Below are 8,134 nucleotides of genomic sequence, written 5' to 3'. Positions count from 1 at the left end.
CTAAGTCGCACAGTCGGAGGCAATTTGCTGCAGGCAAGATCAATATGGGATGGAAAGCAGGCACGGGGCGCGCTCACACGACTCGTTAACACCTCGCTCGCACGTTGCGGCCAGTGATTGACACATTAGTGATCATCAAGTGTTTATGTGTCGACAGCATCTCCTTCTTCTAACGGTCCTCTCAGTGATACAGCGACCTGGTGGAAATGTAATATTCACTCGTTTTAAAGAAACTATTCAGGCGGCTTAAATGAAGAATATGTCATTACATCTGAAGAGGATTCAGTGGCTGCTGCTGCCTCTGTCACTCATTGTCCAAGGCTACGATTTGTTTTAATTTGATTAAACTACCAATGGGGTTTGGCACAGGAGGAGACGTCTGCCAGTGTAAGATGATGTTGTCTTTCACACATCGTGGCTGTGAACTGACTCTTCTGTGCCAGACGCAGTTAGACTGAAGCAGGCTTCTCACTTCCACTGATGACTGCTGTCACTGACAGGTGCTCGTTTAGCTGTAGCTAGTTAGCAAAATATGCTAAAGTTAGCTCAGTTAGTCGGTATTTCCCTGCCTGTAAAAGTGTTTTAGATGGCTTTGGGGCTTTCAAACACATCTCATGCTCTTCCTCAGCTAATGGAGTTTGCAGGTAGTGATTCTTTTCACACTATCTGTTCATTCGAGTTGAAACATGTCAGTGGATATCTCTTGATACTTTCTGCAAAACATGGTGTCAGTTTCTCCCCAACACATGTACATGTACATGCATGTCCGCCCCACAAACTTCTCCTCAATGCTTTATCAGTCATCATGAATAGGTTTACATACATTGAAAATATTCATTTTAATGCATTGATTCATCATCCCATTCGTACGTAAGCTCAATACGATGTTACAGAAATATCTCTGATGAACGATTTGACGTTGTTTGAGGGGCGAGAACGAGACATCCCATCTCGGCACCCTTGTGCTGCATTCAAATGGTATTGGCACAGTCTGAAAAATGAGTCCCGACCATATTCCTCACCTGATCCTTGTTGTTTAAACGCTCTCTTAAACGTAATTAAGTCTTTGTAGCGTCCATATTGTTTCCACATTGCAGTTAAAGCTCATGAACACACCAGAGTCAGAAGGAAGTCTATCTGGTGAGCACATGAATGCACCATTGGCCTTGGTTGGCAGAGGTCTGGACTCGAGTCCAATTTAATCGGATTCACGAACACTAACGTTTGACAGGCTGACCCGGTATGTATCAGACACAAAAGAGTCAGTTAAACTATTCAACTTATCCTCAAACAACAGTTCGTACGATATCCTACAAATTCAAGCCCCACAAATGACGGTATCCACTTAACGTAAAGTTACGGAGGCTAGGTTTAGGCAAGTATAGCAACTGTGGTTAGGTTTAGGAAAAGAAACATGGTGATGACGTACCTTAAAACGACTCAAACCTCACTCAGATTTCACACAGCTACTAACATCTATCTCCTGGGGGAAAGTCCCGTGTTTTTTGACCCATCCACTGCCGCAACCTGCCTCGTTACGAGATTCCCTCTTTATCTTTTACTCCTGTCACCGCATTGTTGCAGCCTTTCAAAATACGTCGATTATACGCAAATAACTGGCTCATGATTATTTGGGTTATGTACGAATCAGGTGCATAACAAAACATTTAAACAGTTTGAAGATAGTGACGTGACAATATGAAAACTGAGCTATTGCCATAACTCCATCTACTGAGAAAGACTGAGATGTGACTGAAAGCTTTGACAGAAAAATCTTAACTCAAGGTCCCCTTACTCGGTTTTCCCTCAAACAATTGAGGATAGAGAGAAAAACATACACTAAAGTAACTAAACAGAAACAAAACGGAAACTGAATACCGTGTGCATTGTCATCATGCCACAGCTTACAGCCTCAGTATGTTTCTGCTATCTTTACACAACCAAGAATAATTCTGACCTCCAGCAGGCCCGAAGCCATGGATATAGAAAGACGTTTCCTCGCCTATACAACTGGCATCGTGTTACTCCTCCGCCATGAGTCGCAGTTACACTTAAACAGTGCATGTCCACGGCTAAGAGCCCTCAACCAGCCTGGTGTTGGGTTACTCAGTGCCCCCAGTGGGTAACTAAAACCTCGGCATCCTTAAATAAACTCTCGATAACGATTCGGAGCAGATGCCAGCGGCGAACCTGAGCCCCGTCACCTTTAGATCAGACAGACAGAAAGAAAGAGAGACACTGCAGCTGTTGGACTGAGACGGAAAGAAAGACACTGTATGAGACTGCAGCAGCTAAATATGAAGCACATTGTACAAATGAATGAATCCTACAAAACGCACACTGAAATACATACACGCTCCTGCTTCATCCATGTCCCCTCCCTTCTTCCCCTTCAATGTATGTAGCACACTGAACTGCTTCTAAAAAGCAAGACTTACTCTCCATCGCTTTAATAATAATCTCACTAATTACTCAAATTATTATTGGAATGTAACCTCTTTTCTATTTCGAGGACAGGAAGCGGTTGCAAAAAAAAAAAAAAAAGAAAAGAAAAGAAAAAAAGCGCAACCGGCCGCCATCACCACCCGCTTGCTCTCCTGTCATAGTCCCACAGCTTCCTCCTTCCCTCGCAGCATAGAGATTTGTTGATGACATCACCTGAGTTTGATATCAAACCTCCTTTTTCTCCACCTAACTGGATTTGACACGCTTTTCAAATAATTACCTGACATACACTCAGTAATACGGATTTAGTTGGATTTGACACCTCACGTTAAAAGCATGGCTTGTGTATAAATGTTTGAAACTGTTAAATCTGTGTGGGCCTGTCCGACGCAGATACATTTGTGCTCAAGCTGATCGGATTAACAAGTTATAAAACAGCTCAGATAAGCTTAGTGGACACCGCTGAGATTCAACCTCCTTTATGTGCCTGCACCTGCCTCCTTCATATCCAGCTGTTCGACATCACTGAACACTGTACACTTAGGCAGTGTTTGTGCACTGTTTGCAGGCAGGCAGGCGTGTAACACTCATTCTGGATTTTTAAAAAAGGACCTGACAGCAACATAAACACGCTATTTTCAGGCAAAGTTCTTTCGGTTGATCCACATGAGAGATTTTCTGTCAGTGGAAAATGTAGTCGAGCTTATTAATCAACACGTGTGGTTTATTTGAGACGTGATTTGAATTGTGAATCATTCATTAAAAAAAAAGAAAAAAAAGATTTATAATAAAAAAAGCAATAATTGTGAGACAAACAATCAGATTTTGTAAAATCACATTTAAAGCGGCAATCTCAACGATTTCATGGCGACACTTGTAGTTACCATTTTCATAAAGAAGTCACACAATATTTGGCCTTTTTTCATACTTCTGTGAGCAACCGTGATGCGATTTTAACGCCCAGACACACAAATTCCAACTGGTGTGTCACCTCACTTCCTGTCTCCAGGCCAAAAAGCTGCACTTGAACACACCACAAAGACAATAGCGAACTTGTACATATGTTCTGCGCTTGCGTCAGAGGAACTCTCCAAAGCAGCAGGTGGCGATAGTCTGTCATTTAAAGGGCAACCAGAAGATGCTAGTTAGCCAGTTAGCACATCAACAACACAAACCATTACAAACTGTTTCTGCTAAAGTGTTTTGATCTCACTCCCTCTTGACTTCAGCTGTGTGTCTGCTCACCATTGCTGCCGAATCAACCTGCTGAATCAGCCGAATAACAGCTGACAACGGCGCATGACACACCACCAAAATTAGGGTGACGGACGCTCACCGACAGCCGACTCTTGGCTCGGTGCGTCAGGGCCCTCGCGCTGCACACAGCACAGTGAAAGGAGTTCCTCGATAGGTTTGAGGTGTGCAGCCTTTCGCCTCTCGGTGCTCGCTGAGGCTGCTCCTGACTGCTCCATTACTCGATATCCGCTGTCAACAAATGACCTTTGTCTTGTTTGTTGATGCGTTTTTGATAAAGTGTTAAACACACATTGCATTTCCTGAGCTCATACTTTTAATGAGAAGCTGCAGCAAAAGGAAATATCGTCCTGGACAACCAGTTCATAATACTGCAGCTTTATAAATATGAATACCGTAAAACTTCAATTAATAGCCTGAGCTATTATTTGCTTAAATCACTGAACTCAAAAGGCCTATATTTGGGACAGGCCTTTAATTCCTTCCTACATCCGAAGAATCTCTATAAAAATAAAAATCTGCTTGGGAACCAGACCAGGCCTCTGATTGAGACAGGCCTGTATTTGTAAAAATGTGTAGCTACACCAGGCTAGTAGAAGGGACTGGGCGTTTAATTGAAGTTTTACGGTATTCTGGTCATTGCTAAAGACTTAAGAGACATTTAAAGGAGAATCTTTGAGATTACTTTAAGGATCCCTTCAAAATAAAAGACTTTGAAGATCTGAGATGCTTTAAAATGGCAAAAAAAAAAAGTTTTGTCATCAGATGTCCTCTGAAATCTTATATTTGCATGATTGTAATGACTTTAGAAAGCAGTCGACGTGGGTACCAAGTTAAGACTGAGTCAATAATGCTGTAGCTTCAGCTAATTTGAATTTGTGTGTGACAACATGGCAGCATTACCTCCCCTTTAAACAATAAGAGCATGTAACACCTTTGATAATATATACTGCGTATAAAGATTGTCTTGGAAGGAGCTGTTGAGGAGCCAGATCCACGTAATTGAAAACAGAGCCTGTGTCTGGAGGCTGTAAATAGCTACCTGTCAGAGTCTAAAGAAGCTTAATGTTGCTTGGCAACAGACACAACTCGAGAAAGTAACGCCAAGCTGGTCATTTCAATGTGAAATGTGACTTGCGATAAGCCTCGTGGATTTGAGGGTGTGAGGTCATCGGGGGCGGTTAGATAAAGGATAAAAGGCGACCCCTGTGGCTGAAAGGTCACAGGTTTGATCCAGACATGTTGCTCATGACATCGGACGTTTCTGCCTTTCACTTGTAGTAGCTAAGGATTAGTGTAAGCTAAATGCCTCTGCTTTAAATGTCACTTTTGCCTGATGTTAAAAGGGGAGAAAGGAGTTTGATACAAATTCAGCAGAAAGCTCCCAGTGGTCCATCATGAGTTTGCATGCAGTCAAATACAGTTTAAAATCTCTTTTTACTACGATCAAGCAGGGAAATCACTTTTTTCCTTTGCGATATCACAACAGCCAATACCTTTACCGACCCAATAACAGCTAATTAACTGTTAATAAGCCATTTGTGTGGATGCACTTTGCTAACGTAGATGACGGATGCTGCTGCTTCAGCATGTTGTGCGAGATGTTTCGGGTTAGATTTGTCAAAGCGTCATATCACATCCTAATTTATTCGTTTTCTGATATCTGACTCAGAGTTTCAGCTAATTTTAGACTCTTATCTCCCCCCATACTGCACCGCAGTATAGCCTATAAGGACACTTTCCTTTTCTTTCTTTGTCAATGCCGTGTTTTTGCTCCGCTTTGTTAGCCTGACCTCATTTCCCTTCCCCCCCTGAAGGCAACCAAACGAGGGGTTCGGCGAGCACAGCATGGTCGCCGTGAATTAGAGGAGCGGATGGGTGGAATGAAAAGCCCGTCTGTGATCATGAATGGAGCAAAGCCGCGTGTAGTTTGTCCAAGATGGCTTAAGTGAAGTCCCCAAATCCTGCTTAAAAACCTCTTGACGTCACAGCAGACAAGAGCTTGGCAAACAGCGGCCAGGGCTTTTGTACATACCATTTATACACTTTCGGCGTCTGTACAGTGTCTCCCCAAATCCATGCTTGCTGACTTAGTATCCTCCTCTGCTTGTATGTGTTTATCTACATCCACTTCTTATTATGCTTGACAAGAATATAATGTACTTGATAGTGAAAAGTAATTGGTGCGGTATGCCAACAGCGGATATTTGGGCACAGCTTTACAGCCTAGAAATGACATCAAAGCCATACTTAGAGAACAAAAACATGTATATTTAGATAATCTTCTCTTGTGCATCCCTTCTGTTATGTTGTCTGTAGTGCCGCAAAGCAGCAGTCAAGCAGCCCAGAAGAAGAATAAATCCAGTGCATCCCGCTGAAACGACCATGCTACGGATATAAAAGCATGTAAAGTAGGATTTTAGTTTGTGTTCGAGATGATTGTACGTTCACAGTGTGGCGTTGCCGTGTGGGCTTACCCTTCACAGCGTGGCCAATCAGTGACCACTGTCCTTTCAGGGAGGCATCTGCCAATCAGGAAGCTCTACAGGGCCCCATCCCACAACCCCACCAATCCCCTTTATTGCCTCATTCTTCTACCATAATGACTGACGCTTTATTTATTGCTGGTTATATTGGATTATGTTTCGTTTATTTATGTGGATACCTACGTTATTGTGAACTCCGCCGACTAGTTTTGTTGTGTTACCTGGTGTGAAGGCATGTGAAATCCATATTTGTATGTTTTAGGCTATAAATTCCCTTCTGTGTTTTGACATTTCAATCTATGATGTGTTGTTGGACTTTTAGAAAAGGTGGCGAAGGTGAGAATGCACAAGAACACTCCCTGTACTGTGTTTTCTGCACTAAATAAAATTTGCTGCATATTGCTTTGAACTCTATACACCTGGCTTTGTCAGTTTGTCAGTTACTTGCATGAACATCGAAAACACTGACAGTAGTAACAGTGGTGGACGAAGTACCTGAAAGCAACACTTGAGTACAAATACAGATATCTTACCAGTAAGTGACTTTGATAGATTCAATGTCGCCTATTAAAAGTCTTCAAGTATCTGATATCTACTCTTAGTATTATTAAGTACAACACCTTAAAAATGGAGCGGATTGACCCTTTTAGGGCTGACGTCACAATGACATCATTTTGTTAGCTGGAGGCAAAACACTCCACCACAGGGCTGTAGGCTACATAGGAGTCTTAAAATGTGGTCTTGTTGTGTTATTGGGAGCCAGAATAGAAGGAGTCATGGCTCAGAACTTAATTTCTCACATACCAGCTGCCACTGCCCGTTAACAAAAACAAAGACAACTATGGTTAAATGCGATAAGACAAAAAGGACTGGACGAAGGTGATCATCAAAAATGCGCACACTTCATATCAGGTTAGGGAAAAAGTATTTCCTGTTGTAGGGATGAATAACATTATGTGTATTAAGGGTTATCATGTCCACCTCATCAGAAACTGGGGAGGTATTAAGAGGAATATTGGATTTCTCTGTATGCTAACTTTTTAGCGCTTTAGCTAACGTTAGCTTCGAAAGCAAAACAAACTGGAGGAAACTGTTTAAGTGTCGTCCTCCTTTGTAAGATTGGCATAGTGATCAACCACAAAGCTTCCTGTGACATCATCCATCCACTGAGTGAGAGCATACAGGTCGGCCAGTCTGGTCCCGTTGGTCAGTGTTTACTTATTCAAGTAACACTCGCGGTCCGGAGAGTGAGTGACCTGACATGGTGCGTTCGGAACCTCAGTCTGACGCTCTACACTAAAATGAGAGCCCTGCTGGTCGAAGAAACAGAGAGTTATATATTTCTATATGAATTAAAAAAGGGTTAAGTTAATCACACATTCACTCCGCTCGGCGCTCTGCAGTACATTCCAACAGCACTCCGAATTTACGACGGTCCAGTTTGTGCCAGAGTGCACTCCGGCACTTGGAACGAGTATTTCCGAATGTGCCACTTGTATCATCTTCCTCCATTGTCTAAAGCAAGCCAACAGAACTTGCTAGCTAGCACCGGCTAATGTCTCCTACTAAGTGGGATTTTTTCATCATTGGGATTCAAGAGGGATTCAACGGCCTTGATGGAAATCATTGAATCCAAAAATTAAGAAAATTCTTGATAAATTGAGGTAAAAAACTATATGAAAACATCCACTTAAAAACTCTCACACAACCTCCCGCAGTATAAGTGTCATTTATCCACTCGTATGCTCAGTACTTCCCAGACAGACAGCTCTTTCTGACAGGGAACTGAGAGGCACGTAAAACTTATCTGTGCTCTCTTCAAAGCCAGACTCCATTGACAAAAAAAAAAATATAATATTGGTCTACCGCTGCATTGCTCAGTTTGTGTAATTCTGTGGCTTTGGTATTTTCATGGGTGAGTTCAGATTCATCACTTGTAACATGGGGTC

Source organism: Epinephelus moara, chromosome 17 (genome assembly GCF_006386435.1).
Source record: "Epinephelus moara isolate mb chromosome 17, YSFRI_EMoa_1.0, whole genome shotgun sequence".
Taxonomy (NCBI): Eukaryota; Metazoa; Chordata; class Actinopteri; order Perciformes; family Serranidae; genus Epinephelus; species Epinephelus moara.
Note: the sequence above shows the minus strand (reverse complement) of the source record.